Source organism: Homarus americanus, unplaced genomic scaffold, assembly GCF_018991925.1.
Source record: "Homarus americanus isolate GMGI-L3 unplaced genomic scaffold, GMGI_Hamer_2.0 scaffold44060, whole genome shotgun sequence".
Lineage (NCBI taxonomy): Eukaryota > Metazoa > Arthropoda > Malacostraca > Decapoda > Nephropidae > Homarus > Homarus americanus.
In genome coordinates this window covers 1,206,937-1,223,039 of record NW_024756871.1, presented here as the reverse complement: position 1 = coordinate 1,223,039, position 16,103 = coordinate 1,206,937, and the positions used below count along the sequence as shown (strand labels likewise).

At 35.9% G+C, this 16,103-nt stretch overlaps 1 protein-coding gene across 1 annotated transcript in view; it reads right to left on the bottom strand.

Moving 5' to 3' along the window:
• Window positions 1–7,468: 7,468 nt before the first annotated feature.
• The window catches only part of LOC121856937 (ras-related protein Rab-9A-like), a 29,544-nt gene continuing 20,909 nt past the window's right edge, over window positions 7,469–16,103 (bottom strand). Inside the window, exon 7 of the mRNA XM_042352721.1 lies at window positions 7,469–14,198. The gene's annotated coding sequence lies outside the window, so the exon portion shown is untranslated. The remainder of the gene's footprint in view (window positions 14,199–16,103) is intronic.

The following is a 16,103-nucleotide window of genomic DNA, read 5'->3' as shown; positions in this document are numbered from 1 at the left end:
ATCGAAAATGCTTAAATAATACATAGAAAATCTAAAATGGGTGTCTCTTTTTTCTTCTCAGCATCACAAAACTCTCACTTTTAAGCTTGCCAGCCAATTTAAAGTGAATTACAAACGAAAATTTTGTCAGTACACAGCGCAATCACTGACGCTGGGACTCGAAAATACGTAATTTGACAAAAGTTTGGTACGACTGAGGCGGTCGTATGTCCGGGTGGTTGTAAGTCGGGGAGGAGCTGTACTGTAGCATCTTTTTTCTTTTAATCATCACTATAATATTTTTCCTACAAATATCCACATGTGAAATTAAAAGTAGGTTCTAAAGGCCTGATGGCATGGAGGTAATGTGGCTGGTACTGTGTTCTACTGACCTCAGTTACCAACTGTAACATCAGGCATCCATTCACAGCTGAGTCTACTTGGGGGTGTCTTAGGCACAAACCAACGACCTTCAGGACAAGCAATGATTGTTGTATCCATTCAGCCAGTATATTCATGGGTAAAAAAGCTTAAATAATTTACAATAAATTTCAACAGCTGTATAGGTGGACAGAGAACATGATCTTGAAGTGTATTAATTACTGGATCAACATTACACAAGTTCTGCCCAAATTTGTCCATTAAGAAATCAAAATGACAAAAAGTACTATGATAATGGATAACAAAAATTGTCTAATTTAAGTGTTATCCCAAACAGTACTTAAATTTAAATGGCTCAAACCACATACCAGTATTACATACAATGATATACCAATTATTTCTCTCCCATGAAGTAGCAGCCCCTATGGGTGGAAAGAAGCCTGTGGTTTGCTAAAAGTCCTCAAGTGGGTTAATATACAATAGGCATAATTCACAAAGGAACTTGGCCATACTTCCCTCCTGCCTGGGTATCAAACTCAAGACTACTCACTTGTAAGGTGAGAATAATATCCATTGCATAATAGGATGACATAACTATGCCACAGTACATTAACCTGAAGACCTTAAAGCATTCATAACAGAAAAATATGAAAATACAGCACAAAAAATATTGTGTGTGGAAAATCAAAGCACATGGCATACAGTACAGTAGTTATAAGAGATGAAACATATTTGCAGGTGTGGTAGTGTGTGGTTTTAAGGTACAGGTGGGTGTAAAATATCAACTTCACTATATAATTTTACAAGTACTGTACCTGTACCTGATTTAGGCTCACAAAAATTATTAACCAATCATAAAAAAGATAACAAGGAGAAAGATGCAAGAGTGATTTTCAAGAAGTATTTCAATGATTACAGTGTGTGTGTGTGTGTGTGTGTTTTGAAAGTGGAGTTTATCTGAGAAATGGAGGAGGAAGTGATATACTGTAATAACAAAAATTTAACTTCCGTGATTAAAAACAATAACTACTGTATGTAACATCAAAGTGTTCTGTGCTTCATGTTATGAGTCTGTCATAAAGATCTACAATTATTACATTTAATTCTCTCTTATTTTTGTTATTTTATCTTATTTCTTACTTTTGGAAAGTTTTTCACAAAAATAATAATGTTGCAAGTCACAAGCAAGATAATTCTCACCCAATGACTGCACTGTATGTCGTGTACAGTATAAATCGACTATGTACTGTACTATTATCCAAAGCTAGAATGATGTAAACAGTACTGTACTATCATCCAAAGCTAGAATGATGTAAACAGTACTGTACTATCATCCAAAGCTAGAATGTTGTAAACAGTACTGTACTGTACTATCATCCAAAGCTAGAATGTTGTAAACAGTACTGTATTATCATCCAAAGCTAGAATGTTGTAAACAGTACTGTACTATAATCCAAAGCTAGAATGTTGTAAACAGTACTGTACTATCATCCAAAGCTAGAATGTTGTAAACAGTACTGTCTATTATTGATCATAAAATTTCATTTTTATTTCATCTAATGTAACCATTTTTTATTTTTATGGGGAATAGCCCACCTGGGCACAGGTCACCAACCCCCAATGGGCCTGAGGGGCGAAAAAATAAGAGTAAAAAGAAATTAAAAATAGAAGAGAAAAAGACAACTGTATATTAATCTACACCACGAAGATGCCAAAAAACCAGCTTTTTGAAGTGAGACAGATAGTATGAGTATGAAAACACAGAAGAAGGCAGAGCATTCTACAGTTTGGCTGTGTGAGGAAAGAAGGATGTACTGTAATGAGTTATTCTCGTATGACCGACATCCAAAGAGAAATTGTGGGCACCGCGGGCAAGATGAGTGTTACGAGCCCACTACCTTGCCGGCAGTACACAGGATGCCAAATCCACCTAACATTGCCCGTTAAAGTACCTGTAAAGGAGAGAGAGTGAAGCAACATTGCGGCAAAAAGAAAGGGTAGAGAGATTATTGACGAAAAGGAGGAGAGTTAATAAGATGAAATGTCTTTGATTCCACCCTATCTAACAATTGGACAGAAGAAGAGCCACTCCAGATATGAGAGCAGTACTCCAAGTTAGGACGAATGAATCCCTTATAAAATTGAAGCAACTACTCAGGAGTGAAGTAGCTACGGCATCTGTACAGCATTCCCAGCTTTCATGAGGCAGCTTTAGCAATGTTGTGGATGTGTGGCTTCCATGACATATTTAAGGAAATGGTGAGGCCTAGCACATCTATTTAAGAATTTGGCAGAATGATTGCATCCTGAAATGTGATCGGTGGGAGATCTTCTATTTTGGAAAGTGTTATTGGTAAATACTGTATTTTATTACTAGGTATTGAATTTAACCAAATTTCTACCTCCCCATTTGGAGATGCTACACAGATCTGTATTGATAGACGAAATGATATCAGCTCTAGAAAAAGATCTAGTTTGGGAATTATGGGGAAGGGAAAAATGCGAAGAGCGAAGAGTAGAATCATCAGTGTAAGAATGGATAGAATTAGTAATAGTGTGAAGTAAATCATTGATAAAAAGAAGAGAGAGAGTAGGTGAAAGAACACAACCCTATGGAACACCACTATTGGTAGAGAAAGAGTGAGAGATCGATCCCTCGACAACAACTGCCATGGATAGGTTCTCAAGGAAGCTAGAAGTTAGAGAACAAAGTGGGGGAGAAAAACCATAAGAGGGAAGTTTAGAAAGCAAAGACTTGTCCCATACCCTGTCAAATGCTTTGGAGATGTCGAGGGCCATGACGAAAGTTTCCCCATAATCCCTAAGAGTGGTGTATCCTCCCTGAAGATAGGAAGAAAATTTAAAAAACAAAAAACAACACACAAAAGGAGTATACAATATATGGTAGAAAAACCATGGTAATCCATCAATCAAGAGACATTAAGAAATTATTGCAGGTTTCCACATAACAATTAAGATTTTGATTAAATAAGTTATGAAATCACTTGACAAATTCAGTGATATACTGTACTGGGCCTTACGAGACAATTTCTTTATCTGATATTACTTGTACAGTACAGTACTTTGATCCAGCAACATTTTTGTGATAAATATGATATAGGAAAACAGATTTTACTCTATCTAAACTCTTAGTGGTATATACATAAGTACCATGAAAGCCACTAATTGTGTTGGTGAAGAACTATATTCTTGACACTGCTCATAGAAGCAAACACACGCTCACCCTAATCCATCCAGTGATCAACTTAACTCTAACAATGTGGATCAGGTACGTTGAGCCTCAAACTAGATTTTCTCTTATCATAACTTTAAGCTGAATATTGAAGATTTAATCAACAAATATACAACAATAATCTTTCACTCATACAGACTAGAATGTAAAAGGCCTAAAGAAATTTGACATATAAAGATTACTTTCTCTGCTTAAAGACTAGCATAAGATGTCAAAGCATGCAAATGTTAAGAAAAAGCATGAACTAGCTTTCAATGGTTATTTTATTTTACCACTGAATCACAAATGACTGGAAGTGTCAACCTAATATCATACTATATGCCAAAGATATACTACTCTTATTCACCAACGAAATAGATCATTAAAAAAAACTTCCACTGATACCCAATTTCCAGAATCAAAGGCTTACCAAAATGATGAATACAGCATGTTAATTTTTGGCTAAGACAAAAATGTGAGCAGGGAGGAAAAAGGTGGAGGAGTTAAGAATCCCAAAAGTGGAGGCGAGTGACTGTAAATTATGAGTATTATTATAAATATAACAGTTTTTACTCTATAAACTTACTAAAAATAGCTATCCTTCTCTCATACATACTCACGCACACAAACAAACTTAACAGTAAGGTCCCATTGAATGCGTACTTGATGAAAGAAAATTAAGTTTTATGATCACGGTGTTTTAGAATAAAAAAATTTCAATGAACAATCCTGCACAGTACAGTTGTACCCCGCTTTACGCGGTTTCACTTTACGCGATTTCTCATATACGCGGTGCCTCGCCAGAACCGAACTTTCACTTTACGCGGTTCATCTACCCATATACGCGTGAAGTATAATTTTTTTTTTTATTTAGCTCATAAAATTCATACAAATTACCCGGCCAGAATATAATTTACATTGCTGGAATTCTTACAATTTGATGATCATTTTGAATATAAACATCATAGATTTTGCATTAGACATACAAATTTTAGATGTAATGTTTACTCTGAGTAAATATGTTATCTTTTGTGCAAAATATATGACATTTATATTCAAAATGTTCCTGGTCTTACAAGGAATCCAGCAATGTCAATTATATTATCCTAACTTTAGTCTGAGGTATTATTTATTACTAAACGCTAAAATCTAGTGTCTCACCCAATCATTTCTCAGAGAGGTAGGGGCCAGTGAGCTGGGAAGAGGGGGGGGAGGATTTGAGTCTATTATTTGAATGGACATTAACCTGGCGACTGTATTTCTCTTAAATATTAATTGTGTGAGCATACCATCATAAAATTTAGATGTTATTTTTACTACAACATAGGTATTGTGTCGGAAAAAGTGGAGTTTGGGGGTCGGGCCAGTCTCTATTGGAATTAATCCCATATGTTCTGTTGTTCCATTTACACGGATTTTACTTAACGCGGTACCCTGTGGGTTCAATTGACCTCATAAATCGGGGTACTACTGTATTTGATTTAATGCAAAAATTAAGGGAGAGTCTAGCTCATATTGTCATTTGTGGAGCCGCCCTAGTCATCCTTTGTCTTTTTGAGCACCAGTGGGGCAAGAATACTCAGAGACTCATTTTCTATACTCTGAAGTGAAGTCAGTGGCAGGCTAACCAGTGAGCCTAGACAACATGGCAGCATTTGTTTTCTGGGTGCAGTGCAGGCCAGTAACACTTGTGCTGCCCACTCAGAAAGCATTATGAATTCTAACCATGTGTGCTTCCCTTAAAATGTCTCAAATTTAACTCAAAAGTGATATTACTAAGTGTAGTAGAGCAAAAAGAAAACATAAAGTGCTTAATATCAAAGATCATTTTGCCTCCAAGATGTTAGTAGCTGCATATGCCTACCAGCCAACTAGTACCTCCAGTTTCTCATCTTATGTTCTAATCTTCCAACACTTTAGTTCCAAGTTAATTAACATATACAAATAAAGAATATAAAGATTAAATAATATACTGCTGACTTGTTTTCATATAAAACTTATAGAGTAAACTATCTGGTCTGACGGGCAATGCATTGTGGATGGGATGTCATCCAACAGGATATGAAGACTATAGCTGTTTAAGGATTGTTAAATTAAATTAGTTTTTAGTATATCTGTTCTAATTACTCACTAAATGCTATAATTACAATCATTCTTTTACCAGTGGCAGGATTTTTTTTTTTTTTACGGGGAATCACCCACCTGGGCACAGGTCACCAACCCACAATGGAGCCTTACTAACTCAATAATGTTGGAGATCGAGTTAATCACATTAGTCTAAAATATTGAATTATCCCAACATACTGAAATCACCTCACAATAAAAAAAAAATGCAATTAATTGTAAAATAAACACATTTCAAGGAGTAGCACAGTATACACGTATACAGAGGTATTTCTTGTTACTTGTAGTCATGCAGAAAAATTAGGAAAACCATAAATAGCAGCATTAGAGAATATCCATTCTGTTCGGTCTCCATAAAACTACCCTTTAAGTGATCAACCTTCAATAAATGCTTTAATTAACATTGTAATACATGATAATCATCATAATATCACAAATGAATTAAATGTACAAATAAAAACTATAATAGAATAAAAAAGAGTAACAAATACAAATTTACCTAAAATTATAATGATGATGAGAACACTTTCTCAGGAACACATTTCGCTAATTAAGTGGGACCTTACTGTACTATGTGTACAGTACAGTACTTTAATATTCAAGTTTATTGTACAAGCACACATATTCAAATTCACATATACTGTAGCATACCATTGACTGAATAATTGCGGATGAAGGTGCTCCAACTTTTCTGATTTTCCTATTAACGAAAAATTCTAGATCTTGTGTAATTATGAGGATCATTTGCCTAGAATGAAAGCTATACAGAATACCTGTATCAAATAAATAAACAAAACACCCTCCCGACAACATATCAACATGAGAATTAAATACACATTTGTAGTGTACAGTTCAGTACGTACTGTATATACAAAATAAAAAGAAGAAATAGGGTTTCCATCCTCACATCAAATACTTACCATGCCTACCAATATGCATGGAATGCAATTCAAGTTTCACTTCTGAATATTAGGGTGGAGGAGGCTATATCTCTTAACTGACTGACTGATTCTTACATTGTCATACTACTGCACACTTTCCTGTTGGTGACCACATGTTTGGATGGCATGTATAATCACTTAAATGGTGTTGGCACCATTAAGATATTTAAATATATACAACTACAGTACCAAGTACTCTACGACCAGCAAAGTTGCTAACATAGTCACATACTAGACTGGTTAGTGAGATGTCCCTGTGGTGTTAAATCGCCAGTTGGGTCACATAAAAGCTTTAAGTGATTAAATACTGTCAGAGGATATTATAGTTCCAATCTAAATCTGGACATTCATTAGGGAGCCAGATGCATTCCTTGCAAACAAAAGTTCTTTTATCTCTTTCTGAGGTAATGGTATTCTACTTGTACACAGCAAAACATATGTAGGCACCTGTAATATAGATACAGGTTGGCAACATAATATATACAGTATATTCGTGTCTTAATCTATTTTTAACATTTTACTGCAACAGTCATCAGACAACATAAACTACACATAAAAGTACAAGATTTTTGCCATGTTATAAACAATGAGAATGTCATGGATGTTCTGCTGTCAACTCCTATAATAATTGCCTCATCCTACTTTATAGGTTACTTTGGCTTTACTTATCAACACATTAAACTTTCCAGTTATTTCTTAAAATGTAGCCAAATAAAGAACCTCGGTATACTAGCTGACAAATTCATGAGGTTAATCATTTTACCATTTTTTTCTGTTTCACTGATGAAGATTTGTTCATGGAAAAAATTCAGTCATTTGAAAAAGCATGTTTTTATGACAGCCCTACATTCATAAAGCTTTCTTAAACAGTGGGATCTAAGTACAGTTAAGACAGCCCAAACATAATTTACAGTTCTTGCTGAAATGACTGACAATAACTGAAGCATATAATGAAACAATAAACTGTAACAGCAAATAATACAAAGAGATCCTAGTGTAATTGATCGTTGTTGCTTCAATGAGTGACAATAACTGGGGGTTCATTTCAGCATGAGCTAGTGTAGTACAGTACAATATTACATAATTAAAATACATACTGTATCAGAATCTGGATTATGGTTGACGAAAACAATTAAAAATATTGGATCATCTAATGTGCCACAACTAGTTCTTGGTAAATTAAAATTAAATTATGAATAAATTCCTTGGAGAATATATTTTCCAATAAATGTTTAACAAAAATGTGCTGACTCTATTCTCTCAGTATTAAAGATATAACAAATACTATAAGTATGTATTCGTATTGGGCGGTAAATTATGAAGTAATATGTGTGAGTGAGGAAGATTTTGTTTACATTTTCTGAATATTTAAATGACAAAGTATATAAAAGGGCATTTGAGTAAAAAAAACATGAGGTGCTATCAGTGCCAAATCTAGGCCATCTAGCAATGTATTCAGTATAGTGTACGTACTACAAACAAGAGAAACAAACATTAAAATTGAGTGTCTTTTCCTGAAGGACAGCTGCTGACAGCATAATGTCAAATGACCAAAATAAGACTACAGGGGGTCCCTGGGTTACAAACGAGTTCCGTTCCTGAGCACGTCCTTAAGTTGGAAATGTATGCAAGTCGGAACACATACCCCATGTGCACTATATCATAGCCTAAGTCCTTTTATAGACCTTGAATCACTTAATTTAAGAGAAAAGAAGAAATTGAATGACAAAATTCAGTAAAGAACAGTAAAAATTAAACTTTAACATTTACATTGAAACTCTGGGACTGGCTTGCATGTAGAGAGGGGCATTTGTAGGAGTGACAGAGGCCTTATTGGGATGATTGAACTGAAACTTTATTCTTTTCATCGTAAATCTCTGTGTGGCATCAGAGGTATTCAGTAATACTTCTATGAATCTTGGTGAATGTTTTTGTGTTGGTATCTTTCTGTTTAAATTTAAACAATCCTTCTTCAATAAGCCTGAAATCATCTGCCATTTCTTTTGTAATGAATCCCTTTGGTTCTGGAGTTTCAGCTTCCTCTACATCATCTAACAAAATTTGCTTCTTCAGTTTAATCAGGTCCTTATTGCTTAATTCTTCAGCTTGAAACTCAAGCAACTCTGTGACATCACCTTCATGAATATCGGGCTGGAGTTAGTTCCCAAGGTCTACCACTGTCTATGTCACTTCCCCAACATAATTTTCAGACCCCCTGAAATCGTGGACAAACTGTGGGCAGTGTTTTTTCCAAGCACCATTTGCTCTTACCTTGAACTGATTAAACCATCCCCTACTAGCAACATGTTTAGCCTTCAAGTCAGCATGCAAGCTTCTCGCTTTATCCTGAATCAAGGCTAGACTTAAGAGGCAAATCCTGTTGATTTTGATCTTCCACCCATATCACTAACAATCTTTCCATTTCAATTAACAATCCACATCTTTGTTTTGTTATCACAGTTGAGTGCATTGGTGTACATCCTTTAACATATTCAAGAATTTCCTCTGTCTTAAAAAATTGTTCCAATCGTTGAACGACTGCAACCCAACGCCTTACCGATCACTGAGGGTGTTTCGCCTTTTTCAGAATGTTTAATTACATCAACTTTCACTTCCAATGTAATTGTTTTCCTTTACTTGGATGCACTACTATCACTTGCATCAGGTTTGCATTTGGGAGCCATGATGAGGGCCGAATAAAAGAGTTAATAAAAAAAAAAGTGTTTGCACTTGATCACGCAGGTTTAGGCAATGAGGGTAAAGTGTACTGATGATACGCTCCCTCAAGGCGGGTGACATGCCGCTCTGCCTCCCCTCTACGCTGCGCAAACGAGTTATCTTATGTAACTGCTATGAACCATTGTATTTATGTCGGATTTTTAAAATAATTGACCTTATGGGACCTCATTCGTATCGACGGCCGTTCGTAAGTCGGGGTCCTCCTGTATACTACATTAATGTCTCAACACAACAGCTACCTTACTCTGTATACAAGAGAAATAAATCAAACAAACAAGCTACATCAACATATGCCTGAGATAACATTTCTCCTATTACAAAAAAAAAGAAATTTTAAAATAGATTATATACAATTATTATCACTATTGTAAAGTGAAAATAAACATGACATATCAAAATTAAGGATCTAGATAAGATATTTCACTTTGGGACCAAGGGAATGAGTTACCTATGAGACATACCAGCATTAAGCACAACCAAGACAGGGCCTCCTATTACCCAGAGTGTGCAATACTTGATGGCAGATTATATCATCCAGAGACAGAATGCAATGTTTATTTTTGCAGGAGAAAAAATCCCCAGTAACTCAGTTTACTTATTCTCATAAAAATTGGTTGGATTGTTGTAATAAACATTTCACTCAAGTGGGGCAGTAGAGCATATGCACTATAGAGGTTAAACTACTATGGTGTGCAGGAGTCCCTATAAGACCTTTGAAATTATAAATGTTTTTCCAGGCTCATTTTACTTGGCTACCATCAGTAATTCACTTGTATTATATGCAAAGAAAAGTGTAATTTAGAAATAATAAATGCTGGATAATGGTACAGTTGCAGAAATGTATTCCTACACCACTGTGGTAACCCGTGTCTCCAAACGGCCAACCTATATGACCTATATCATACGTCCGTCGTTATACGACCAATACCCATTCATTCATAAATAGTGATACTACAATCGCAACGTTACTGTTTGTTGACAAGGGTTACCACAGGGGGTGTAGGAACACATTTCCCCAACTGTACCAACCATTGGATTCATATGAACCTGACTGAGAGGGAAGGATGCAATACATTTGCTGAAGAACAAAACATATGTCTACAAAGTCTCTTGTTGTCAAGAGTTACACATTTTATGGGCAATGGCTGGCACTGACTTAGAGATGCTTAGCATTGGCAAGCCTCACAGGTCACTTGCAAGCCTCTGTAGGCCACATAAAAAAAAAAAGATAAGGGATTTACAGTTTGTATGATGTTACCCAAGAATCAACAATGCACTAGTACATGAGGGTATGTCACATTTTCTCAAATGCTAAATTATACTTTCAGTTTAGGCTATTTTCCCAATCTCTTCTTTTGGAAGTTTTCCAAATTTCATCTCACATTCTGATCTTAATTCTTTCTTTCTATTGTACTCTCCTATTCAAAATTATTTGTTGAGACAAATCTCATCTTTTGTGTGTTTTTTACTTAAAATGCAAACATTTGGTGACTGCTTCACCTCCAAGTTACAATTTGATGGCCATTTTCCATGTAACATAAGCAATTGTTTCATGTGTTGACATAGGAGTAATTAAGCACTTGAAGGTGTGGAGTCAATCGGTGGTTGTAATGTTGAGGGATAATTCGAACCCATGACATAAAGAAAAAGGTATCTTCAACACGTCTCAGCTTACTAGGTGACAACGTCTAAAGGTAACAAAGACAGAAATAGATTTAACATCATCTATACATTCATCAGATATTTTGGTCATGCCTTTACCCATGTGAAAGTGGATCTCATATGCCTGCCAACCCATTAGTGGCAGTGCAGATACAAGACACTGTTATTAAGCCCTTGGTACATAATAAGCCAGTGTAGTCAGCAATGCACTTGACTGTGTTCACTTCCTAGCTATAATGACAGGTACCCATTCACAGCTGGGTGACCTGAGAAAAAAACAGTGATCCTTGTTACAAAAGGCCACCACACCACACCCTTTTCTGATAAATGTACAAATAAAAATGAATTTCTCTCTAACACCAATTCTGGCTGTCGTATTATGGAAGATTAAACTACAGTAATAAAAAAATGAATTATAAAATCTAATTACCGGTAGATAATTAATTTATATATACAGAATAAACTCCTTGTGTGTTAATTTAGCATAAAAAAAAATTGGTAGTGCTCATGGAAGCTGAATGTGATACATAAACAATACCCTAATAAAACAGAATTTTTCCTTTGTTTGGTTCATTATACTACAGTAATCTGCAAATATCTAAATGACATTCACACCCAACCCTAATCCTTTACATGAAGTTAAAATAGTACCAAGTTGCTGAGAATCAGAGTAAAACCTTCAACATGTAACTGAACCTTAACTGGACCATGTAAACTTACTCCAAAAAGTGACTTTATGTAAGAGAACATGACACAACAGACAAAGGAGTTTGACCACCGTGCTCATTTTGAAATTTCATTCGACCCATCCGTAAAGATACTTTTTGGAGTGAGTGTACACACAAGAAACATTGATATACAAAGTTCTGGAGTGCCTATGATTTGGTTAACAAAACTATTAATTTCCCCTGGAAAGCAGAGTGTTATCCATTTCACTAGAGAGCTATGGCTATGTCAATTGTCACCAGCCACAAAATTCTGCTTATTATTCAGCATTAAAACCTACAATAACTATTATTTATTCCTTGCATTTAAGGCATGTTTGATAATGGCAGAACCTATTGCCCAAGATTAAAAAAGTAACTACCATACATTATTATATAAATAAAATCATATCAAAGACTACCTAAATAAAATCCTGCCTTCCACATAATTGGTAACTATGTTAGAAACATATGCACCATATTTTCATCACTGATTTAACATTTAGAAGTAAAGTTGGAAGATTTACAAAAGCAACAGAGTGCATTAAAAAACAAAATTGCAGATGTAATATTAACTCTTTGAGGAATGAGTTTTGACCGCCTACAATGAACCATGGTGAGTTTCTTCTTCAAAAAACTAAAAAAATTGGGACAAATATTTTACATGTTAAATTGATAGAAATATTCAATCTAAGACATTAAACAGTGAAACACTATTGAACGCTGTCTTTGTTGAGAGAGTTTTGTGGAACGTGTAGCAAGTGTGTGTGGTGAGGGATATAACATAAGCATGGGTTGTCTTCCTGATGTTTTCTTCACTTTGCCAACGTTCCAACATAACATAACACACAGTCAGGGCAGATGTGCACACTTCAGCACACATCATACTATTTATGGCAGGGATAAGTATTCATAACAAATGCATCTACAAGTTCGGGATGGAAGAATTTTTCATATTTAATATCCTTGGAAGATGGAAAGCCATTTACCAACACTCAGTTTCTTACTTTATACCCAGGCAGGAATATATACCTCACTGGAATCTTCATTGCTTATATATTGTCTAGTAACTGGGACATACAGGTATCCCTCGCTATACAGGTAAACTTCTACAGTATTTGCGATGGGGTTTGGTTCCTCCTACCCAATCGCTAATCAGTTTCATTATAACATGGGGATTCAATGGGATAGGGTCCTGGAGTACAACAGTTAGGTACTTTTTTCAGTTATTTTTGGGGGTTATTTGTTAATCAATTTATTATTTTTAAAATATGATATTGGGGATTTCTTGTAGTTAGTTACTAAATTACAGTGGTTAGGTACTAATTTATGATAGTTAGGTCAGTTTTTGTTGTTTGTGAACCGGTTTCATTTATTTTAGGAATGATATCGCAGTTTTCTTGTCACTGGGTAGCTGAACCCTATTTTTCTCATATGTTATCTGAGATACAAAAATTCACCTAATGAATGGTTTTCAAGGAACCTAGCCCCTTTGTAGAGCGAGGGATATCTGTACAGTCAACAGCAGTGTTAGCAGATCACCTGTTTCATATCATACAGGTTGGTTTGGGGCGAACTTCTGTTGTTGAATGTGCATTGATTTGCATCTACTTCATGCAGAATACTGTAACACAACAGAATTACTATGCAGGAAAAATAATTGCTCTCAATATGAGGGGAATGTGGGGGAAGCAAATTCATTAAAGATATGAGAGGTCTGGTGTAATGCATATGATTTTAAAATGGCCTGTAATACCAACTACTGTGTGGTTTTACTCTCTCAGAATACTTTCCATGTGGTAATACTCCACGAAGAGTTAATGATTGACATAACTGCTTGCATATTCGGTACATCTATTTAATCTCATTAAAAACGTCTTCCTTATGTTGTGGCTAAGGTTAACGTTTTTATACAAACAATTTGGTCTTTGGAACTATCAAAAAAATCACACAAACTTTCATCCTTTGCAAACACCAAAAAATACTGTGATGAAATATGGTCTATATAAAATATGTATGTCAACTGCAACTGAAAATAGTGCTATAAATATGATAAATAGCTAATGGAATATTTTCACTTAACCTAGTTCTAGATCCACTATGGCATTGTCATCACATACAAAGGAAACTTATTTAAAGCTTGACATATCTGTGTCTTTTTTGAAGTGTTAGTCATCCCTAAGACAAGACTTAAAATCATACATTAGTGCTGAGGATCTACTACAGCAAAAATTATAAAGAATAAAATTTTTATCATAATTAAATAAATTGTATTAGCTACACAGTTCTAAGAAACATCAATTAGTTAAAAATATCACAAAAAGTCTCCATGGAGATGCTCTGAAATTTTCATTCAAATCTCTTTCTCCTTATAACAATACAAAGAGAATAACACTTACTTCAAGAGCATCTATTCAGTCCATGTCTTAATCTCATCTGAAAAAAAGAAAAGTGAAACTATGAATTTCCATTTTATGTCCAAGAGAAAGCAAATGACCTATGAGATTACCTGTTATTACACCCATTAAGAGCGTTACTTGTCCAATAGGTTTCAGCCCTCTTGAACTATATACAGTGGGGTATGCTATAACGAACGGATCCTACTACGAATATTCCTATAACGAATGGTTTTACCTATAAAATTGAGAATGCTATAACGAACGCAACTCCTACAACGAACGCGGATGAATACAGGACTATTTTGCCTTGCGCATGAATATTGTTGTACCGCGACCCACAACAAGAGCGTCAAGCGCCATCTTTGTCTCATTGTGTAGCCAGTGCACCACTGTTATTGTTGAAATTTCGTCTTTTGATGTGGATATAGTTATTTGTATAAATATTTTGTTATACAAGTGTACAATTGTGGCAATGAATAGTCCAAAGCGAGTGAGAAAGCTCATAACTCTTGAAACTAAGAAAGAAATCATAAAAAAACGTGAGGATGGAACAAGCATTGCGAAACTTAGTGATGAGTATGGGATGGCTAAATCGACTATATGTACGATTTTAAAGAATAAAGAGGAGTTGAAAACTGTGCAAGTGGCTAAGGGAATCTCTAGACTTAGCAAAGCAAGGTGTAATGTGATTGAGGAGATGGAAAATTTACTCTTAGTGTGGATAAAGGAGAAAGAAATGGCAGGTGATAGCATTAGTGAAGCTATAATTTGTGAGAAGGCCAGACAATTATTTGAGGACCTTAAAGCCAAGACTCCCAGTGCAAGTGATAGTGATGTGCCAGTGTTTAGGGGTACCAAGGGGTGGTTTACTGGTTTCAGAAGGAGAAATAAATTACATAAGTGTTGTGAGACATGGTGATGCTGCTAGTGCAGATAAGGAAGCAGCTAAGGAACACCATGATATTTTTTTGAATGTTATTAAAGAGGGAGGCTTTGTTTCTCAGCAGGTATTCAACTGTGATGAACCTGGACTTTTTTGGAAAAAAATGCCTCGCCGTACATACATTACCAAGGAGGAAACTTCTGTCCCAGGCCATAAGCCAATGAAAGACAGGCTTACCCTCCTTCTTTGTGCTAATGCTTCAGGTGACTGCAAAATAAAGCCACTCCTTGTGTACCATGCAGAAAACCCCAGAGCTTTCAAAAACATTAGGAAGACCCGCCTTGGTGTTACGTGGCGGTCAAACCCAAAGGCTTGGGTGACCAGGAATTTATTCTCTGAGTGGGTGATTGAGGTGTTTGGACCCAGTGTTCGGGAATACCTCAGGGAGAATAATCTTCCACTGAAAGCTTTGTTGGTGATGGACAATGCACCAGCCCACCCTCCTAATTTGATGGTTGAATTGCCAGAGGAGTTCAACTTCATCACTGTGCACTTCTTGCCACCCAACACAACACCTCTCATCCAGCCCATGGATCAACAGGTAATTTCTAACTTTAAGAAGCTGTACATAAAGGCACTGTTTAGAAAATGTTTTGCGTCCACTTCTTCCAGTGATGTTAGCTTGAAGGAATTTTGGAAGTCACTTCAATATAGCAAACGCTGTTTTCTTAATTACCTCCGCCTGGAAAGAGGTTACTGTGAGGTGTCTTTGCGCTGCTTGGAGGCCATTGTGGCCTGAATGTGTCCTTCAAAGAGACTTTGAAGGCTTTGAAGAGTTAGAAGAAGAGGCTGTTGTTCATGAAATTGTGTCTCTGGGCAATTCCATGGGCCTGGAAGTGGATGATGATGATGTTGAGGAGTTGGTGGAAGAGCACAGTAAGGAACTGTCCACTGAGGAGCTGCTTGAGCTTCACAAAGAACAAAACGAGACACTGAAGCGGAGCTTAACTTCTGAGGAGTCAGGGGAGGAGGAGGACAAGGAGGAAAGCCGCATCATTC